This window comes from Rhea americana, unplaced genomic scaffold (assembly GCF_003343005.1).
Source record: "Rhea americana isolate MKP2758 unplaced genomic scaffold, rheAme1 scaffold_53, whole genome shotgun sequence".
NCBI classification, from domain to species: domain Eukaryota; kingdom Metazoa; phylum Chordata; class Aves; order Rheiformes; family Rheidae; genus Rhea; species Rhea americana.
Genome location: NW_028186679.1, coordinates 800,473 through 823,233, shown reverse-complemented (window position 1 = coordinate 823,233; position 22,761 = coordinate 800,473). Strand labels below are relative to the sequence as shown.

The window sequence follows — 22,761 nt, the reverse complement described above, 5'->3', positions numbered from 1 at the left end:
TGTCCAAAGATACTAATCCTGCATACTCTTGTAATTGTGCTTAGTTTTGCTACAATTAGCGATTCTTTTGATTTCAGTGGAGCTATACATATGTGTAAACATCTGGAGTATGAGGAGAATATTTATGTTTTTGAGTATTGACGTCCTTTTTAAGATAGGAAAGCTGTTCTGAAGTTCTTGCTGGATTCAGCTGTATTTTGTTGCTGATGAATGTCCTGATATATGGAAGTGTACGGTAATGATAGAAGTGAATGAGTGAATTATTCATAGTTTTGTAAGTAGAAGGAACACTATTCCACTGTTACTTCTATTTTCCCAGGCTTTAGGACAGTAAAGAATTTACTTTATTCTGATCTGAAAGTATTTATGTGCACATTTTATTTCAGTACARTGGGAGAAGAAAGTAATCCTACACAGTTTGAGGGAGAACTACTAATTTAAATAAACAAACATCTGTAATATGTAATGGAATGAAGAAGTACATTTTTTTTTGTATTGTTAATAAAATAGATTTGGCCCTAATTTTCCTTGAATAATCAAAGTTATGTTAAATCCTGTATATTGTATACAGTAAGCCAAAGCTGAGCTGGTTGGAGCCAAGAGCATGTCAACTTTGTCTTTCAAAGTAGTTAGGTGCAAGTTTTAGCTCACTACAACTTATTTTGTATGTTTTGTCAAGATTTACTGAATCTTTCTGTCAGTATGAATTAAAGGTAGGTGTTAGAAGATAGTTGAAATGCTGTGGGTATTATGTAGACTTGTGTTTAGGTAATATCTAAAGAACATAATTTTACCAGTGTAATTCAAGTAGACAGAAAACTTGAAGTACTGCTTACTGTTAAAGATTTTCCATAGCTTTATAAATATGGACATGCAGGGAATATAGGTAACTTTACATTTTTCATTTCRTGGCTCCAAAAAAAAGCTAATTTTGTTTGAGTAGATACATACCACAAATCATTGTGAAAAGTCTTTATTGAAGTCCTATTACTAACTGGCTTTGATGCTACTATAGTTTTCTTTCTTTTTTTTTCCTCCTACTTGAGCAATATGTTCTACAGTGTCGTAGTTCTGAATTTTTTTATTTCTATTTTTGTAAGTGCTGTACATTTCACTATTAGAAAGTCATTGGTGCTGGATTTGGAACTACTACAAAGGAACTATTGCCATCCTATGATCTAGTTGAACTTAGCAAAACAAATGCTATTGAAAAATCTCCAGTGTTACTTCCCTCCCCAACTCCCATAAAGCCCCAAACAAACAACTTTGATTTTTCTCATTCCTCAGCAAACAGCCCCCCCCCCAAATCTGGAGTCTTGCTGCTGACTGTGAAGCCGAGCCCAACGCCCTTCAGTCTCCTCCTTTGGCTGTTTTTAAAAAATAGCTCCTGTTTTTATCTTTCTGATTTTTGCACTTTATTGAAATGGAAAGCTCCACTGGTGTAGCATGCTGGTGCTTGGGATGCATCTAGTTATGACCATTTGTTTTTTGTGGTAAAAACAAAATTAGCTAACTGTCATTTGAAGGCTTTATGTATACGTGTATGAAGTGTAACACTTACTGATTATACTGGTTTAAAATGAGTAACTCACAAATAATAGACCCTCCTGTGAATACTGTGAATACCTTTTACTATGTGTATGACGGTATTTGCCATTATAGCTTGTTCTTGGAGTACTTACGTCAGATTCTTTTGTGCTTATAGAACTGCATCCATGGTAAGAAGTTTTACTGCTTTCAATTACGTTTTTGAAGTTTATGTGATGGAGTGCAAACAGAGCATTTTTCATAGGTGCTTACTGCATGGTTTCTCTGGAAAAAGGCTGTATACAAAGAAGATGGTTTGTCTGGGGAGACTTCCAAATTTACATTGGGCTAAACATGGTAGTGTACTTTCAAGGGTTTTGTCACATTCCTGTTTTCCAAAGAGTACTGTATAGCTAATGTATCAAAGTACTTAAATAATTTCGTACTTATATTCAGGTCCCTGTGAGCTGTGGCTATATGTGCAAGAGTTTATAACATAATGAATAGCTACCCCCCTTAGGGTATCTGTTATTTGAAGGTCAGTTCCTATAGGCAAATGTGGAGTTTGAAGAGATTAGCGGTATTATGAGACCAACTGAAGTGTGAAGTTTCATAACAGTAACAAATAGGGACTTAAACCTGCCATTGTTTACAGGGAAGAAAACTTTGAAGGGCCTTGCGGATGTTGAGGAGTGTTTCCATTAAAGAGAAAGTACAAAGATTTAGCATTGTTGTTCTGGAGGATARACGGACTGAGAGGGTAGATGATCCTAGTAGCTATTTTCAGCGGAATGAATGAGATTGTATTGATGTAAAAGAATTACAGTCAGGAAAGAGGAGATAAGGAAGTCAAATAGGGTAGCTTTGGGAATGTTGTGAGGGAGATATTAATGCTATTTGGGAGTAAAAATTGCAAGATACAACCCGTTGCTTAAAAAAAAGGATGTGTGGGGCCGAGGCAGAAAGGTTGTCTCTTGTTAATGTGTTTGGGGCAGAATGACCAACCAATAATAGAAAAGAAGAAAAAAAGTTACGAGTTCAGTGAAAAGAGTTTGGAGCTCAGTTTCGCAACATGTACTCAAGTTATTTGTTATTGTGAAGAAGATGCTGAATATTTTGCTACATTTATGCTTAAGAGACTTTGAAAACATGCGCTTGTTTCCTGTCGTGACCTCAATGAATTGTTAAAAATAACGAATGGGAAGTATTAGTATACACAGCATAGAATCTTTAGCTGGATTGTATGCGATGTGTGCTATTTTCCAGAAATTTGATTATAACTCATGATATTTAGATTTCAAAATGTAACCAAACTTTAATGAATATAAGTTTCTTCTATTTTTTTAATTGGCAATTAAGAATGCTGTCAATAATTACTCTGCCATTCCTTATACAGTTCTAAGATTCAAAATCCTAAAAAATACTGCTCCATCAGAGCTTGAATGGAGTATTTTACATCATGAATTTCCAGTCTTAGGAATTGCTTCTGTTATGGAGTGTTGGCTTGCATTGTTTCCAGTTGTTCCAGGAAGAGTTCAGAATCCACATTGTAAAAGTCATACTGAACAGCTGGAAATGAGGAGTCAGCTTTTCTTTCTTGTCCTAGCGACCCTTATAGTAGAGAAGGACAAGAAGCTAACTTCTGGTTAAATTTGTGTGATCATTGACCAGCAGTCAGAAATGAACAGGGCATTGGGACAGGTGCAAGAGAATGGAAGCTGGCTGGGTGGTATGCATGGAAATTACAGAGCAGGTGGAAAAAAGGAAGTGAGGATAGTTAAAGCACAGTGAAGGGTTGAGAATGCTAGCCATTTGACCAGCATTATGTGCTGTTGTTAAAATCACAATGAAAACAGTTTCTTCACCTTAATGTTATTGTGAAAGTTGAGAAGAGAGCCATCTGTGATCACAAATGAGAGAGTAGATTGTCATGAAACATTTTTGAAATAAATTTTCTTCTCAACATCCAAATATTTTTTAAAAACCTCTCCTAGTTTTTTGAATATTGACTGTTTAAAAGTAAATGGTGGATGGCTCTGAAGAAGATGGAGTTTTTATTTTTATTTTTTTGTAGAAAAATGCAGTTGCTTCCAGGATTGGTCAATTCTGAAAAACTTTTCTGTGGATTAAAACAACCACAACATTCCCCCNAAAAAAAAATATTTCTGTGGATATCTAAGTTTGAATAAAAGCTTTCTTTGAAGTCATTACTTGTGCTAATACATTCAGTTTTGGGGGAGAGGTTAATTTTAACAAGAGTTTGTGTTAAGTGTTTGGGATTTTTAAATAGAAAATAACTTAAAATTTGCTCTATACCTTTGGCAATGCTTCTGAAGTTAGTTTTTGGTGGATCAGTTGTATTACCATTCATTTTTTAACTGTGCTGTGAGGTTCTCTAATAGCAGAGAACARTTGGAAGATACGTAATCATAAAATCAGTAAAGAATATAAGTTGTACAGTTTTTTTTTTAGTTTTGAATTTAATATTCAGAATGTTAATGTTCAGATTTGCTTTTGAAATGTAGTTGCAAAGCTGTTCTTTTAAAAAGCACAGCATGGAAGTTAGTTTTTTGTGTTATTTATATTGAGTAAGAATTGTGATAGTAATATGACAGTACTAAGCGCTAATTCTTTAAAAAATGCATTTGTGTGTATGTGTGTTCTCTTTTTCCTTTCACTAAACCCTGGTATTTGATCTAAGTGGGGACAGCAGAGAGGAGAGCAGAGAAATTCTATGAATATGAGACTGTCCACGGTGGAAGCTGCAGTGTGTRGCAACAGCTTTTACTGTAGCTAGTTCCCTAAAATCCATTGACATTAGGATTTTGATACTGAGAACTTACAGAATTTCAGTGCTGTTTTGTTTTATTGCTCATTGCTAGTATATGAGCTGATCTGCTTACAAATGCATATTTTAAGGTTTCCTTTTTTTGTTAGTTGCCTTAAAGGAACATGAATCTTTAAATGTTTTTAAAAATGCAAAAACTTAGCTCTTGGATTGTAAGTGTTTAGATATGTTTAGATAATTTCAATAGCTAGATCTGGCAAGCTTTTCTGTGTAAGCTTAGCTTACATTTGGGAAAGTGGAAAAATATTGGTTATAAACAAAGTTTGTCAAATTTGCTTTCCTTTAGTACATGAAAAAATATTTCCTTCTGATTAGTTTACCTAGCATTATGCTTTCTTAATATATACTTCCAGCCTTTGAGTTTGCAGAAATGAAGTATACTGGCTATTGCTTGGGCTCTTGAACAGATATTTTTGGTTTACTCTTCTGAAAGTTAAAAGAAGCAATGAAATTGGTAATTTCTGTAGAGCTGCCTGATGCTATACAGTAGTTAAGATAGCAATTTGTAAGTTAAGCAGTTGTGTGTCTCTCCCCACCCCCCTCGAATTACTGTGTGCTAAGGGGCCCTGGTTAMAGTTAGTTTCTTAACTGCTGCTGAGGAGTTAGCTGTTTTCTGTAAAGAGACACATTGTTCATTGCCAGTTTGCATTTGATTTTCCTACTGTTTCTTTCCATTCTATATGAAGTATTGAGTAAGTTAGTTGTCATTAAAATTAGGCAGACTTGTGAGAGAAAGGTCTGTCCCCTTGTTTTTAACAGGTATTTGGGCTAAGAGAAACTGATTTATTTAAGTGTGATTTGCCCTCTACAAGGCATTTTCTAGTTCAATATGCTGTAATAGCTTTACTATGGAAAACAATAATTTAACAATATTCAACTTCTAGTGTTAACTACGCTTGTTTATTAAGTGAAGCTTCTATATAAGTTTCTCAGGCCATTTAAGAGGGAATCTTTACCTTTAAAGCAAAGAGAAATTGTTTCTTACATAGTTTTTTAGTAAGGAAAAAGTGTAGTGACATTGAATGACAGTTTTCWGCACTGTTACTTTAAAAAATTGCTTTACTAGCAATTAGTTGTAATGTAAAAATAAGTACTTAAATGTAGCATTTGAAAAGAGTTTTTTTTAATATTCAACACCCTCTTGATGTTTTTTCTTGAATTATGAAGGGTCACAAAACTTGGTTGTACTTGACTGCGTAAAGTGTTCCTTTGGTGTAACTTCAGTATTACAAGATTTTCTTTCATCTCTGGAAGACTTTTAGTAGACTACCTAGCTTTTTACAGTAAAACTACCTTAGAAAAAGCAATATAGGTTCACTAGATGTTCCTGTTTATCAATAATGTTTTCATTTTGAAATCACTAGCCTAATGATACAGGGAATTCTTGCCTATATTTGGCATGAAGCTGTGTTTCTTCACTATTTTTCCTTGTGGAAAAAGTACTGAACAGAGCAGTTATGGCTTGCCAAATTTTTGCTAAGTATTTTATCTCTTTTTCTGAAATCTGAGCTTTCTGTCTGATGTTGCATGCATAGTTAATAGTAGAATTACACTCTATACTATACTTCRTTGAATTTTCTTTTTGTTTGAGGTGTTGCTTCAGAGAGGAGTATTTTGAAATTCATCCTTCTGTAGTAAGTGGAAAGATTTTTGAATACATAAGTAAAATTGCATCAATTTCTGCAAAGTGGAAGCTTCTAAAATAAACTGCTAATTCTGTAAATTTTAGAAACTTTTGAAATCAATCAATCAGTAGGTATCTCTTGAATTTGAAATCCATTTAAACTCTGCTGCATGAGATTTTCCGAGAACTACAACAGGGGAAAAAATATGAAGAGCAGAACTGGAATTCATAAAAATTTGCTTATCAGTGATAATGTACAGAATTTCTCTGTATCTAGGAGAAATCTTGTTGAGGGAAGATCACTTGCAAATGAAAGCTTGGTGGATAGGTAGTGGCAACCCCCCACCATCTTGCAACAGGCTAGCAGCTCTGAAGGGGGAAAATGAAAATAYACTTTTGCATCCACCCTTTTCTGCTTGAAGAGCAGTTATTTTTTCTTCCTACTTAGAAGCTGAGGAGGTTGAGGTGCATGTTTTAAGGTGCGATTTACAGTTGCCTACTGACTAGAGGCTAATACAGAAAGTATCCTTGAATTCTGCACCAAGAGTCTAATGTCTAGTTAGAAAGCCTCTCTTCCAAATTACTCAAAGGGGACTTARGCTTTTGAGCAAGTAGCTGACAGCAGATCTCACTGTTCATTCTTTCTTTTTATCAGGTGGATAAAAAGAAAGATGTCTGGTAAGCCTTTGAGGCCTTGATTGGTGATTCCATGCATGCAGGAATGTTATATTGTGTTTGAAGTGAATGGGAAATGAGATACCTAAACACCTTTGTTCATTAGGCCCGCTGTTAGTTTGTGATAGTCTCTCTTCCTTATAGTGACTATTGTAATGAGAAGAGTTGCCAAGGACAATGGTGAAATGTAGTTTTTCAACCTTGCTTCTAAAACATACCTTATTTTGCTTCTACAGCAAAGATATGATAAAATATTAATTTCCTGGTTTTGTAATAATTTTGCAATATCACTGAAAAATTACTTTATAGCAAGCGCAAGGCATTCTGACATAGTTTCCTATGCTAATTTGGCCAGAGCTAAATTTCCAGTGTCTGAGGTGCAATAAAAGTCTTCAGGAAATCTTTTTTTCCTGTCTCAGCTTTTGACATAAATTTTCTGTTGCATATCAACCAACTTCTGTGACCTGCTATCTCAAGTATACGTGAGATCAGTGATTCTTATCCACTGAATAAAGTATTTTGAGATCTTTAAATATAAAACATTATTTACACTGTGTGTTTTATGGATCAAATACTACTGATAGGTTCTGAAACTATAAAATCTGTCATTGCCGGGTGAATATATTTTTTAGCATGCATAGATTTGTTCTTGGAATGAAGTAGTAACATTCTTCTATGAGGAAGAAATTTTAGCCTTGGTCATAAATTATCATTAGTTTAAGACTGTAGTAAATAATTAAAACTTTTTGCTTCTACAGAGTTAAGTTATGCAAAAGCAAAAATACCAATTTCTGTACAGATAAAAGTAAGAGTGGTCTGCTGTGTACAATTATTCAGGAAGGAGATTAAAGGAACGAGTGTAAGAATTTACAGAAAGGAGATACATGCATAGCAGTGACTCTAAAACGGACGTGAAATTCCTGATGCACGATTCAGAGCGTAATATTTGAATGTAATGTTAGCCAGAAAGAATATATGAGCAGAGGAATATCAAGTAGGACTAGATAGAGATTACCTATTTGGGTGAGTGTGACAGCTGTTGGAATAAAGTCTCTGGTTTGATTCTCACCRTTCATGAAGGATGCAAAACTGGAGATTTTCAGAGGAGAGGCAAAAAAATGACTGCAGTTAAAACTTGTGCTTTGAGAAGAGAGAGTAGAAGAACTTTCAGTATAATTGCAAAGAAAACAGTAGGGATTTATTTGATTGATAGCAACTGGGAAAAGAATTTGAATATAGTAAATAAAGGTACAGTAACATCCAGTGACCAGAAGCTAAACAAACATTCAGGAAATAGATATTTGGCACATTTTAATGTTGTTAGTAACAATTGGAGTAACTTGTTATGATTATTTTTCCAGGACTGGAAATCTTAAAACTGGATGACTTCACTTTAGACAACTGTTTYGTGTTTGTTTTATACAAAAAAAGAACTAGTTTATAAAATGCCTGTTGATAATACAGTAATATGAACATTTCTAATTTAGATATTTTAGGTTAGTGGTCTGTTCAAATTGAAAGAGATTAAGAATTGTTAATTACCTTTAAGCAGCACTACTGCAATGCTTTTTTTTGTTGCGTGAATGTGRGAAATAGAGTATATATACATAATTATGTATCTTTTTAAAATTGGTTAATCTTGACTCGTATATGAAGGATTATGATCCTATAAATGTGTTTGGTATTGCATTGTGGAATTTTTGGTCTCTGAGAATTACGTTCTTTTGAGTGCTATTTTGTGGTTGGGTGAAACTTTGACAGATCTATCAGCAGCAGAAGTAAGTATTTACAGCTGCCTTTTCCATTTGTACAGTTTGTTTTGTGCCCTTTAGCAGTGCATACTTGCTTTTTAGGAGCAGCTGTCCTAAAATCTGTCCTTAGCATTGGTGATAATCTAGATATCTGATCTCTGATAAGATCTTGCTAGCTAAATTTGTTAAATTTATCTGCACTTCAGTGCARTTGATACAAGACCTAGTATGTAAAATGTTATTTCTTCGAAGATGGTTGCACACTTCAGTGAATGTATGGTTTTAGTTTGTTTCATGGATGGATATATTTGCTAGATCTGGTTTTAGCTGGAGTTGAGCATAACCACACAGCTTCACGTAGTTGCATGTGGTAACAAGTTTAAAATCTTCAAATTGTTTTTTTGTGCCAGAAGAATTTGTTACAGAAAGGTTGACATCCTTTTTGAAGAAAGATTTATAATGTCGTTTCCTTTTTCGTTCTCCCCTATGACTCCATTTGATTTCAAAGTTAGTATTGCTAATACTTTATTTGGAGAGTAGATAAACACTTCCTGTTTGGAACACAGAAGTGTGCTACTCCTTAAACTGGATTATGTTTTTGCAGGATTATCTGAAGTGAACAATTGAAGTTAAAAATTCTTTCTTTAATAAGTATGAGGTTATAATTACAATTACAGTTTCTGTCACCCCCCCCCCTTTTTCTTCCTTCTTCTCTCCCCCAGCTTTTTCTTGTCTCTAGATTATTTCTGCTGAATTACCTACCTGGATATTTTTCCTGTTATTTATTGTGACTATAAAGGAGAGAGAAAAACTAATTGRATGTAAGAAGAGGACTTGATAGTGACAGCTGGTTCCTTACTGTTTGTTTTTTTTATGATTCCTGTCCTTACCTCTAGCTTTCTTTGGCTGTGAGTCTGAGAAACAGATCTGGGCTTAGAGACTAAGATGGATACAAGATGAAATGAGAAGCAGGATAAACTATATATATTTTTTTTTAAGATTTAAGTAAAATTGATTTAAGTAAGCCAATATTGAACTGAAATAGCTCACATCTACTTTGCAATAATTGATAATTTTCGTAGCATTTTTACAATATTAATAGAGAAATTGTTCACAATTGAACTAGTGTAGGTTCTTATTGTGGAAAAAATATAAAGGCTTTTTGAAGAAACGTGCAATGAAGTTGCATTTTCTTATTTTTGGAGTATTTGTGGTATTTGCTTAAAACTAGATGTTATGTAAACACACAGACTGATAAAATATCTTGAACTCTGGTTAGAAAACTTTTTCTGGTTTTGATCAGTTCGTACCTTTTAGGTTTTAGGAGACTGTGGTTGAAAGCATATAGTTTTGTGAGTTAAAAACTTCCTAGTATAAAATCTGTGTGTTTTTGTTGTGGATCTGATTCATTTGATAACTTCAAATTTCTTCTTAATATTTTTTTTTGTCATTTGAGGGTAGAGATAGCTCCCTGAGGTGTAACCAGAACATGGCTCCTCTGTGTCTTCTCATGGGCAGGTGCTGAAAGCCCCATATGTTGTCAAGGTTATGTGGAAAAAGTAGAGCATGGAGGCACATCTCCTGTCTAATCTTTGTATGTGTTTTAATCCCAAATATTAGCAAATCAGTCTTCATTGCTTTAAAAAGAAAAAAGGTTGGCAGTTATTGGAGTACAGTAGCATGCTGAATTTACTATATTATCTACTTGCTATTTTTCAAAGAGGACTGTACTTCAAACCTGGCATTGTTATTATTCCATACAGTTAGTCTGCCTGAGAAGCAGCCAACCAGAGGCAAGGTTGTGAAAAGTAAAACTATGAATGAGCATGCTGGGTTTTGGCAGAAACTGAACACAAAGAGACAATATGTAAAAGTGTTTCTTTAAAAGAATGCTATCTAGCAAAAACTCAAACCRTTTGCTGACCAGCTCTTAGTGAGATGAGAGCTTTACATATATTCTATAACTCTTAAAGATTTGAAGCGATTTAAATGATTTTGCTTTTGAGAGTAGTGCTCTTAAATCTGCTTAGTCAAGGAATCTTGAGGATCGGTGTTTTTGTTAGAGGAAAACATAAAATCTATAATAATGGTCATGTTAATATTAGATGATACTGAATTCAGACTAAGTTGTTGTGATGAATTGCCAATACTGGAGCTTTGGGTTTTTTTTTTTAATTTATTTTATTTATAGAAAAGATCTCAGCATAGTTAAAAGCTTCAAAAATTTTTCATTCCTGCCTTCAAGCCTGTTACATCTTTTACTATAGGGATTTCAGTGTCACTAGTAAGATTAAAACAAAAAAGTGGGTTTTTTTGGGGGTGGTGAGGGAGGAAAAACATTTTCTATCACTATGATATATTTAGGAAAATGTAAGGCATGTCAGGATTTCGGAAAATATTTCAAGAAGCAATATTTACAGCTCAGTCTCTGTTAAAACAGATTAGTTGTGGAGTCTGCTATGATTTCCTAAACTCTAATGCTACATGATTTTATGTCCTGCAAAGCGTCAGTCTTTCTCAACATTTTTCTCTCCATAGAAAGGTAGATTGTTATGGAGTGTGTCAGAGTAACAGAATTATAAAATATTCATATCTAACCACAATGAAAACAGGGAAAGGAAATCTGTGATCTGTCCTCCTCATCTCTTTTACTGATGTGTTTCAAACATATCTATTTACTCACAGATGTGAAGAAAAACCCTTTTTATTAAGGAAAATAATTATAAATAATGCATATCTGTGCGTAAACTCTTTTGTACAAATTAGATAATGCACTTTTAACTGGTTTTTCCTGTTGTATTTTTTTTCATATAGTTATATTCTGAATTATGATATGTTTTTACGTGTCAGGTGTCACCCTTGAATAACATCAGCAGGAGTTTAGATATTTTTTAGATAAGTAGTTTGTTGCTCACTCAGGCACTTAGAGCTGACAGGTTAACACAGACCTCATTTTCACATTCTCTATCTTCTTTTGAAAGAGTGCTATTTATACTTTGTTTAATATGAAAAATAGTAGTGCTGTTCAAATTCAAGTGGTGTAAAATTCACTTTTTTTTACTAGCAAAACACTATTCTAGTGATTGCAACCTCTTCTTCATAATCCTTAGAGAATTTTATGTAACTAAGAAATAAAATGAGATACCTAGAATGGTAATCAGCAAATTTTAAAATCTATTTTCAGTTTTTAAATGTTATTTAGCTTTTATGGAGAGATGTATTTTCCTCTATTAAGAAAAATTCAGGAATGACTGAGTGAATTTTAAGTATGTATTTAAGAATGACTTAATATGAAGAGAGGACATTAGTCATTTAGCATGCTGTAGATATTTGGAACATGATTACACAATACCTTTGTTAAGCCATACCAAACATTCAGCTGAACACTAATAGTATTAAAATCCTAACACTATTTATATTAATTTTTAGATGAATGATTTCTAAGCTGTCTTTTCTTGTTCCTGGAGAAGCAAGACTTCTTGTTTTTAGTTACAAGGCTTGAAAGGGCATGAAACTGCTGGTTGTGATAACTGGCAAGTGCTTTTCAGATGTAAAAAGTTTTTGTGTTTTTTTTTTCACTCAGCATTTTTGTAGCAACTTTTATTGAATGTTTTTTTCTTCTTACTGTTTTGATCTCTCACTAGTTTGAAAAGTGTGTCAGATTTGTTTTCTGCCCAGTCTTGTCGGTATTCATAGGTCATGTCCCTCCACCCTTAAAACCTATAAAGGAAGAATGCTTTTAACTGGATTATCCCAGTTGACATGGAACCTGAATCTTCCAACAGCCCCATCTCTACCCCCCTACCCATAAAGACATGAACCAGTGATACATTTTTTTTTTTTTTAACTTTACTTACTTTTTTTTTTTAACTTATGGTGGTGGTGTTGCCTGAGATAGGATAGTACCTACATGTAGTGCTATAAGACTTCAGTTAGAGAACTTAAATCTCTTACTATTAGATTACAATATGTTGTTTAGGGGAGAGCTGTTCACTTGTGTTTCATGGTTCGTTGATGGGAGGATGACTAGGAGGGGGAAAATTTGGTCTGTTGCCCTTATTCTGTATCTGCACTGGAGTTAAGATAGTATCATTTTTAGTTCTTGGTAAGAATTCTGGCTGTCAGCTCAACAGTTCTCCTATATTGCATGTCCTAACACTTACAAGCCTTTTCCTCTATACTTGAGGACAGAAGAGCCTCTCTTGTGCTCTCTTTTGCACTGTATGAGAGATGTAAATGTTTTCTGGACTACAATCAGGAGGGGAAGCATAGATTTGCTGTATTCTCAAGTACCTTTTTTCTTTTCTTTTTTTTTTTTTTTTTTTAAGAGAGAGGTTCCAATGAATAAAAATGTGATCATATTTATAAGTAACACAAGATTAAACGGATTTCTGAATTTACTTCCATCAGCGATGCTGTAATCGGGGATTGCTTTTTGTTTAACACATTAAGATTGGGGATCGTGAGCTAGAGAGTAAGGAATATGACTTTGCACTGCTGAAGTTCGTGGTACCTTTTCATACTTTCTGTGGGTGAAATTGCTTATATTAATTATAAGTTGGCTGTTCTTAAGTAAGGTGCCTTGGACAGGTTAAGTGGTGTTGAGGAGGTTGCTAACACTTTTCTCCGTTTGCTGTTCAGAATCTGAAGAGAGGAATAGCAGACTTGTAGATCTGAGGAATTTGGTGCCCACCTGTAATTCTGAAGCTTCTTTAAATTCAACCTGTAGATTGTGAGACTATTTCAGTTTACTTAATCTACTTTACAAAGCTTTTAGAGTTTTTTAAATGTTCTTACTAGAAGAGTTTGGAAGCCAATTGGAGGTGGTCTTTCTTCAGGAGAAGAAAATTGTCTCAAATGTTATTAATTACATTTGTTCAGAAGTAAACAGTTTCAAATACAAGCATTTTTATAGGTTTTGATAAAATTATTAGTCTTTCTATTGACTGTTTTTGTTTTAATGGTTGAGATATATCAAAAAACCTGCCAATATGATGCTTTTCTGCTTAAAAAAAAAAAAAAAAAAAAGGCCAGCAGAAGTTTATGAAGGGAAAGAAAGACTCCTGTGGCTGTTTAAATATTAAAATAGAAGTGTAATTAGTGCTTTGAAAACCAAATACCATGGTTTATTAAAAAAAAWGATCTGATGTGGCTTCTAGTAAACATTTATGCAACTCCTAAATTTTAGTGTTATTGGTTAATATTACATATGTTGTATTTTCTGCTTGCCTGGTAGTCCAGATTCACTTTGCAACAATATGTTTCGAATAATAAGTGATACATAGTAGTTTGCTTTAACACCTAAAAGAATCTTGATAAATGTGATTTAAGAGTCTTCAATGTTTACCATTGGCTTTTCAGTTTTGTGTACAGCTGAGCTTTTAATTTAGCTTGTTATTAAAGCTGATAAACTTCTATAATTGATCCATCTTTACCTAAGTGAGAGTATTCCTATTTCTGCTACAGATCCTTCTGTTTCTTTACTAGGTGTTAGTTGGCTGTTGCTTTTTCTGGAGTCACAATGGCTAAAACAGTTTATTCCTTCTCTGTAATTGCTGTTTGAAATTCATATTGCAGAGTATCTCCTGATAGATTTCATTTAGGAAAAAAATTCTTAGTAATCTTAAAACGAACATAACGAACATTTCAGTTCTGTTAGAATATGTAATTTCCTGGCTAGGAGATTGTTTTTTTCCAAAGAAGACTTTGTAGTAGTTACACACTGTAACTTTTTTTTTTTTTTTTTTTTTTTTTTGTCCGGTCCCACTTCAATATGGAGTTCATGCCAAAGCATTTGTTAGCATACTGGGCTGTAGTTAAGTTTCCTTTAAAGTGGGTAGAGAGAAGGGATGTCCTTGACTGTGTAGATCACATAGGTGCTTATTATTATATGACAGAAATATGTCATATCTGGAACTGCTGTCCTTTGACTAATAGAATATCTATTGCCTGGCAACAACGCCATGTAACAATAAGTATGCAAAGAAGTTGTGAAGAGAGATTAAAGGTTTTATAAAAATTCAACCAGCTTGACTCTTGCTCTTCCTCCATGTTTAGGCATTTCCTTGGGGTATTGGAATGTATATTGCATGCTAACTGAACACTTCTGATGGGCCAGAAGATTCTCGTATTTTTCTTGTAAAGGCATCTTCTTAGAGTTTGGTGCAAAAGATCTCACAAATGGACCACACAATCATATTTTTACGTGTGTATACATACGTGTATCTCTGAATTTACACACCTACATTTTGGCATTCCATTCAGTTGTGGTCTGTTGGATCACAGTCTTAGTCTAGGTGGCACCTATATAATTAGATTTCTCAAAAAAAAGTTGAACCTTCATGCAATGTAGATTGAATTCTGAGTTGGTAGATAGCCATCTTAAGTCTATCAACTCTGAGTTGGTCCAAGAGAAAGATCTTTGAAATCTGTATAACTTGGTTGCGTGGAGACTTGGCGACCTGTTATCTGCTGTACTCTGAATTGAGCAGCATGAATGAGCCTAATTTAAAATAAGGAAAAAATACTGYCATCTTTGGAAAATGGGAATATGAGAATTCACATTTTCCAGCAATTGCTCTTTTCTTTGCTTATTCTTGCTCTTTATTCCTGTTCCCTTGCTCTGAACTCTGTCTCTTCATGGATAGCCTCTTAATTATTGCAAAATGGTGTGTGGAAAACTGCAATTGTTTATCTTCTTTTTCTTCATCCTGAGGTGGAGATGGACTCCCTATGTTTTCACAAAGCAGCTTAACGAAACCCTGTTCTACTTGTAAACTCACAGGTAGTGGAACAGAAAAAAAATAGCAAAAATACTGTGCAGTCAGTTTTGTCTGCTGACTTGTTTTTAGCTGTAGTAGTTACTACAACTACTATGACTTTTCCCCTTCTCTGATACCTATTTATATTTTTCTGGAGTGCATAAGAAATGCMTATTTCTTTCCTTGCTCTTTCTCCAAGGTTATGACTTGCAGAATTGAGGAATGGATCTTTCTGAATCTCACTGGATTTAGTAGAATTTGTTCAGTGGACATGATCATTTTCTAAGTTKCGTGTGACTTGGAAAGTGACTTCTCTTGCTTAGGTTGGGGTGGGTAGGGGAGGAAGGAGGAATAAAAACCAAAAAAGACCTTCCTAACCATTTTACTGTAGCTAAAACAAGGAAAGGAGCAGATTAGGAGGAGATGGTTGGGCAAAGATAGACTTATAATTGTGATATTTATATCTATTTGGCCAGTGATGACAACCCAAACTGTTGTGTCCATGCAAAGCAAAGTACAGTCTTAGGAAAAGTAAGTTTGCCTGTTAACTACTGGAGTAGAAAATCATGGAACTATTATGTGAGAACTCAAAATGGAGGTTTAAGTTGAGTCTTAGTTACTGCCTTTTGTTTTGTTTTCAATGGATAGGTCCTTTTCCTGGAACGGTTTGTACTGTTTGCCCCAAAATTAAACTTCAAATTATGAAGTGAAATTGGAGTGATCTCATTTGAAATAAAAATGTAAGCAGAGGATGGAAAACTGGTGTTAAATTATACAATACCTCAAATAAAAACTTAGGCTCATCTTTTTCCTTTTACTAATCAGTAATATCTGGGAGTTCTTGGAGTGTTTCATTAGTAAAACAATGTAAGCCTTGGGCTTTACTTGRTTTTCTGCTTCTGCCCTTCTTGAAGTGTCAGTTTCACACTGTCATTTTAGAAATTCATTACTATTTTTAATCTTGTTTTCTGAAGAAATCCACATTCTTACAGTATCCTGTGCATCCTTTGTCAGTCCATTGTCCCACTCCATTTACGTACAACTGTTGGTCATTTATACTAAGGTCTGGGACTAATTTCTCTGAAATCTTGTGCAAAAGAGAGCTGGTGAAAAAGATGAAATCTCGTACTTTCACTGCTGTGAGCCAGACATTACAGAACAGCATAACGCCTGCTGTCCTGGATAGGAGAGGTCGTAGGAAAGAAGATGAGACTTTTTAATTTCTTTTGCTCATAGAATTACTTATTGAGTAGTATAAAGCAGATTTATTTTGAGGGTGAGGAGAAACAGTGAGTATGAGATTGGGCAGTACAGTGATCAGGCTGGTTTTTTTTTTCTTTTTTTCCTTTGGCAGAGTGCTGTGCATTCAACTTTAGTGTATTACGAATTTCTGGAAGATGTTACTGCACAGTTGGTGTGTTCTCTGAGGCCATTGCTCTACTAGAAAAATGGCAAGTTTTTATGATTCCAGTTGCCTGTGGAAAGCAGCCATATTTTATTTCAATACAGCAGGCTGCATACAAATACACTGAAGTAAAATTGTTTTGTCTTTTTACTTGAGCATGTGGCAAATAAAAATGATCATGATGGTCTGTTCAGTTACTGCTAAGACTTTGGCTGTTGTGTTCTCACTGTGCTGCTACTTTTCTTCCCTTGTGCAGAAATTCAGAAAGTGTTCTGCACAAAGATTTATGTTTTTTTTTCTTTTTTTTTAAAAAAAAGTAAACTGAAATACGTTTTAGAYATTTTAATGCATACCTGGATAAGGCTCCATCATTTTCACTCTTTAAAAAAGCCTTAATTAGTTATTTCCATAAAATATTACTATCACAAACTAATTGCTGATAGATTTTCCTCTATTGACAGATAATCAGTGTCTCTGAGTTTAGTAGTATTTGTTCTGTTGAGGAAGTTCAAGTTCTGTTACTGACTTGAGTTTAATGAGCTTGATTGCATGCCATTAGCTAGAAAAAAGGGAAGTCATAGAATACTAGCTATGGAGTATAAGTTAGCAGAATTGACTTAATTGCCTTTTTTTTTTTTTTTTTTAACTGCCCAATTTTTCTTTTCTTATGCTGGTTTCTGCAGCAGAGAATAGAAGTTTATCCTAGAATCTTTTCTGAGTCTCTGTTACCTCTGGAGGGAGTTAAGGGAAGGACTTTCTTCCATTTTCATTTATAACACTGGTTATTGCTAAGAAGCATTTTTTTTTTGTGCTTCCTGCCCAGCTGGTGAGTATTTTATAAACTTCTCTTTGTATAATCTGCATTGATACTTCATAAAGAGAGAAGAAAAATTAAAATATTAGCTAGTTATTTTTCTGACCAAAACGGGAATGTAACATGCACTGCATATGTTGTTGGACTGTATAAAGATAACTTTAATGTGTAGCTATTGAAAATTAAATAGCTTAAGTAGTTACTGGAACTACTGCARTATTACTGTTTGTTCCTGGCTAAAAGCTTGAATGTGAGTGGAGGCGTATATCTGTTTTACTATCTGATTTCTCAATGAAAGTGTGTTCAGAAAGGAGAAAAATAGATTTTCATACTGTTTGCTGAACTGGGTTATCGGGTTATCTTTTGAAGATGACTTCAGTGCGTCTGTGTTCCTATTTGTGCATATCATTTGCATATTTTGTTTTATGATACTGCATAATGTTATGAGCTAAAATGAGCTTTAATTAAGCTAAGATACCTGGATGCTAGAAGAAGGTGTTGATAGGATGGTGGTATAATTGACTCTTCTTTTAAGAAGTCAAAGGGTGGGTGTAGCTGGTTACAAATGGTTGCTACTGTTGCCAGTATAGATGTATAGTATTTTGAAAGGAATGATGTTCAGCTTTTACTTGAAAGGTGGGAGGGAGGAAGGGAAAGAAAATAGTTGCTTTTATTACAGAAGTCTGTTCAAGTGGGAATCTCAGCTTTCCTTAATTGAGTTAAATTGTTTTTTCACTGGTAGTACAAGCTTCAATTAAATACAAAAATTACTGAGAAAGACTTTCTGAATGTAACATTCCTATTTTACTTTCTATAATGTCTGTTTTCCRAGTCCGGAGTAGTGTTGAAGCTTCACTGCTGCTCAGACTGTCTTGGATTCAGCAATTTGCATCAGGAGAGTACTTACAAATACCTTGTTAAAGTGAATCTTGGCATAGCAGAAGCTCAGATCAGTAGTAGGCGTTAAGTATTTACTTCCTGCTGATTGACACGTGTTAGTGGAGATGTGATTTTCCTTTGAAAGTTACTTGAAGATAGTTTTAATAACTTAACTGTGATCTGTACTAAAAGACGTATTGTTCGTTGCTGATGCAGTTACACCACTAGTTTTATGTGGTAAAACTAAAGTACCAATGCCATTGTTGGCCGCTCCAGTTAGGAATAGCCCTTTTCAGATTTAACTGCTTCCAAAATAATGACTAAGCTGAGAAAAGGCATGTCTGCAAGTAGTTCTAACTAAATTGGGAGAATATAAAACAATRTAAATTCTGTGGTGCATCAAAGATGTTTATTTAAAATTGTTAAATTGTAAGCTATGCTAATAATTTTAAATAACAGAATTCTTTTAATCCTGCTTTGTCAAAGACAGTGGGATAACAAGAAGAATGACTGCAAGAGGAATGGATGGGAAGTGCTGTTATTAAGGGAACATCTCTGGGGTGGTAGAATGCTGTCTATCTTATGTCAGGCCTGTTTCTGGGGTTTGAAGTAATCTCAGTGATCCTATCTTTGAGACTTTTTACAATCTACTTCTCATACTTGTTAGGCACTGCTAATTTTGAAAGCTATCATACAATTAAGGGGAAAAGGTCCCCCTTCGTAGGGTCTCCACTTGCAGACTGCTCTCCACATGTCCTTTTAATGTGGTGGCTTTTTGAAGATTCTGAACTGCTTTCCCTGGCAGTCTGAGCTCTTAAGGTTTGCTGGGCTGAGTTGTTGAAATTCTAGGTGACTTTCAGATAAATACGTATTTCTACCCTCCTCTTTCTCCCTTCCCATCCTCCTTGAGGCTTCAAGGTTTTAGAATGTGGGGAGATTTCACAATACTAGTTTTATTGCTTATACCTGATCTYTAAGTCATTAATTGTTGTGTTGGAAGTGCCTAAAACTGTTGTTTTCCGAGGTATCATCTGCTTCAGTCTTGGAAGCTTCCCATAGCAAACATCATTTTGGCTTCTTGCTCATTCTCTTTAAGTTTTGGTACTTATCCAAATGTAAAGGAGTRTGATCCATAAAATAAAATGGCATTATGGAGAGAGGTGGGGAGAGGATATCTGTGCCAGTAACTGTCCTGCACACCATCAAGGTATATATTTATGGATGGCTCTTCTAAAAGCCTGGAATGAAAAGGTAAAAGTTGTGGCAACCCGAGCCGGTTAGTATTGCTGGAGTGGCTGTGAGCACTGTTTATGAGGCCAGCTGGGGCAGAGCAGGAGCGCTGGTTCGGGACATGCTCAAGTGGGAGCAGCCTAGGAGTTCTGCTGAAAGGACTGCAGCTCGGTATGGAGAAGGCCCTGTGGCCCCTGACGGGGAAACTGCTGCACAATAGGCATTTCCGCTATCAAATCCAGCTGCAGGTGGGTGTGACTGCTGCAGTCACTCAGATACATGCTTAGAGGTGCTGTGTGACTCAGTGCTGTGGCTGCGAACCAGACCGTGAGGGAGCAATGTGAAATGGTGGGGAGATACTGAGCTGTCAGACCGCTTGGARGCTGGAAGTCTGGTCAGTGAGCTTGAGGGTTGTATGTAAGGGTTGGATGGAATCAGCACTGAAGGATTTTATTATTTGAATGAATAGATTGTTGGCTTCTGTTCATATTTGGAAAATGCATATTTGGAAAATGTACATTAGACTAGATTCAGTTTGGCTGTATATTTAGACTGCTCTGGTGTTTGTAATCACCAACCACGTCTTCATTATGCTGAACAAGGTGTAGTATTACTGCAGATGACTACAGCTGTGTTTGGGGACTGAAGTGAGTTAACGATTTTGGTGTTTTCTTACRCGTTGAAGTGATACAGAATCTTTTAAAAAAGCCGTCTGGTAAATTTTCGTCTTGTTTTTCCTCTTTAAAATGCAGATAATACTACCTTAGTAGAAACAGACAAATATGTCTGTGGAAGAGTTGCATTATAGTTGTAAGCAATCCACAGCAACATATGAAGAAATTTAATAATTATGTTGTTCTTGCAGGATTTGGGAAGGATCTAGTAAATAGACTATTAGCAGAATGATTAATACGTAAATATTTAACAGTTACCTCATTCCATAATTGGTATCTTAAAGTCAAGACTTGATTGATGTGGTTATTTGAGGGATACTATGTTGTAATTTTAATGTAATTCATGCATACATGTCAGGGTGTTTGAGTGCATGTGTGTGTGAAAAATATATTTAAAAAAAAATTCTGGAGTTTTCTAACTGTGTAATACCTAAGGCCACATCATTCAGTGCAAGCTCAATTATTTGTTGTTGTTCATGTGTATACCAAGCAGGTATGTTTTGAGTATTGCTTTGACAAGCTGAAGTGATAACTTTGAGTTTACCTGGCTCTGAGCACATTTTCTGATAGYGTACGCCTAATTGTCTTGCTTTTGAAAGGCTTTATTTGTGGTCAAGACTTACGCATTTTCCTTTCTTCTCTTCTGGACTCTCAAATTTTTAACGTGAATGACGTACGGATGTTAACCAAAACCACATAGGAAGAATTTTAGGTTGTCAATAACTCATACATGTGCAAATTGGCTTTTATCCCTTGTATTAAATATATGAGTGTACACCTTTGTTTATGTAATTGATTGTTTTTCTAAGCTGTATGCAAGTTTCGTCAACACTTGTGTAGTCACAAGGCACTGAACATAAAAATTGCATTATAACCTCTCCCGTGCTGCACCATGACACGATTCTCATCTAGTCATCCTATGYGTAGCTTTCAGAAGACTTGTAAAAATTGTTTTAGTGGCTCGATTCATTCCCTACCTGTAACGGTGGACTGCTGTATCTTATTATAGATACTCTTTAAGATTCAGTTTTTGCCACTTGTTAAGATCCTTCTGACTTCATAACTAGATTGCTACATAGTATGCGAAGCTAGTGGTTTGTAATATAATGCCCATAGGTGTTTAAAAACTGTCCTCAATAGGTAGAGGAAAAAAAAGACATAATGTTGGCATATTTGGAATATTTTCTATTTTCTTGGAATGTAGTCTACAAAACTATTTTTCTTAGTTTGACATGATTTGTATGAACATCTATAACCAAGGAAGAGGAAATCAGATAAAAACAACAACAACAACAAAATTTTCTTATTTGCTTACARTTTTTCAAGGAATGGGAAACCTTAAGAGCAGGACATTTTAAATAAGATTGCATCTCTGTCACCCATCAGTTTGTCCTTTGTACATGTGTAAGATAGGCATTGTGCAGACTAATACTGAATATTCAGAAGAAAACCTTTTTATTTCATTTTTGAATTACAGGGACAAACATTACTAGATAACATTGGCCAGTTCTGGATGTTTCATGCGGTGATAAGCATATGTTGTTCTGTTGAAAAAGCTTATTATCATAATACTGCACATTTAAGTGAAGCTGAAAATTTGTTTTTGTGTTTTCTGAAACATACTTCAGTGTGCTTGTATTTCCTAATAGTGTGGGTGCATAAGCAAGTTTTAAATYGAGCACTTTCTGTTCCACTTTATAGAATGTCTGATCAGTAGTCAAACTTGGATATGGGATGTTAAAAGAGCAGGTTAAGTATCCTGGGCTGCARTTCTTAGAGAATACAGATGCAATGATACACCTCAGTGAGAATACAGGAAGTTACAATTTTCTCCTGACTCTSCAGTGGATTTAGCCTTCAGGAGAACCTTTAGGCATCATATTTAATTTTGGGTCAAAYATAAAAAGGCAGAAAAGAAGGCAAGACTTCAAAGGAAGACCTGAATTTGCTGGAGATTTTAAATTTCAAGTCTAGATGGTTAACACCTTTACTTTCTTTTCCCCCCAGAGCTCTAATTTCTATTTTCAGAAGGTAAAAGGGTAAAATCTGGGAGCATTGTCCTAGTCAGAAATGAATGTCTATCTCTTTCAGTAGTCTTTTATAGTTGATAGTAGGAAATTTTTTAATTTGAAAAGAGATAGACCTTTATGTGATACATTGTTTTGGTTAACATATAACCTCTAAAAGTTCATGTTGGAGCAAAACTGCTTAAATTCAGCTATTCAAGTAGTATATTAACTCTCAGGTAAACACCTCACTACTTAAAGTATTTAGCTGCCATTCCATTTTGAACGCTGGTTTCCCTTTAAAAATTGAAAGCCTTGTCTTTGTTTACCTAATCTCATGATCAGTCTGTTTTCATCTCCTGCAGTTGTTCTTATTTTACTTTGTGTTCTCCTTTGAACCTGTTGCTTAAACTCTTGGCGTTTTTGTTCTTGCAATATAGCTGAGCTGATCTCTTTCCCTCTGCTTTTGTGTGTTTTGTTGTTACTTCTTTTTTTCTCCTTGCTTAGATGTCCCCCCCCCCAAAAAAAAAAAAAAAGGGATGGTGATGGTCCCAGCTGCATACGTCT

The 22,761-nt window shown here is 34.8% G+C and overlaps 1 protein-coding gene across 3 annotated transcripts in view; it reads left to right on the top strand.

Moving 5' to 3' along the window:
- Positions 1–22,761, top strand: part of WAC (WW domain containing adaptor with coiled-coil) — a 62,861-nt gene that overhangs the window by 4,224 nt on the left and 35,876 nt on the right. The window lies entirely within an intron of this gene.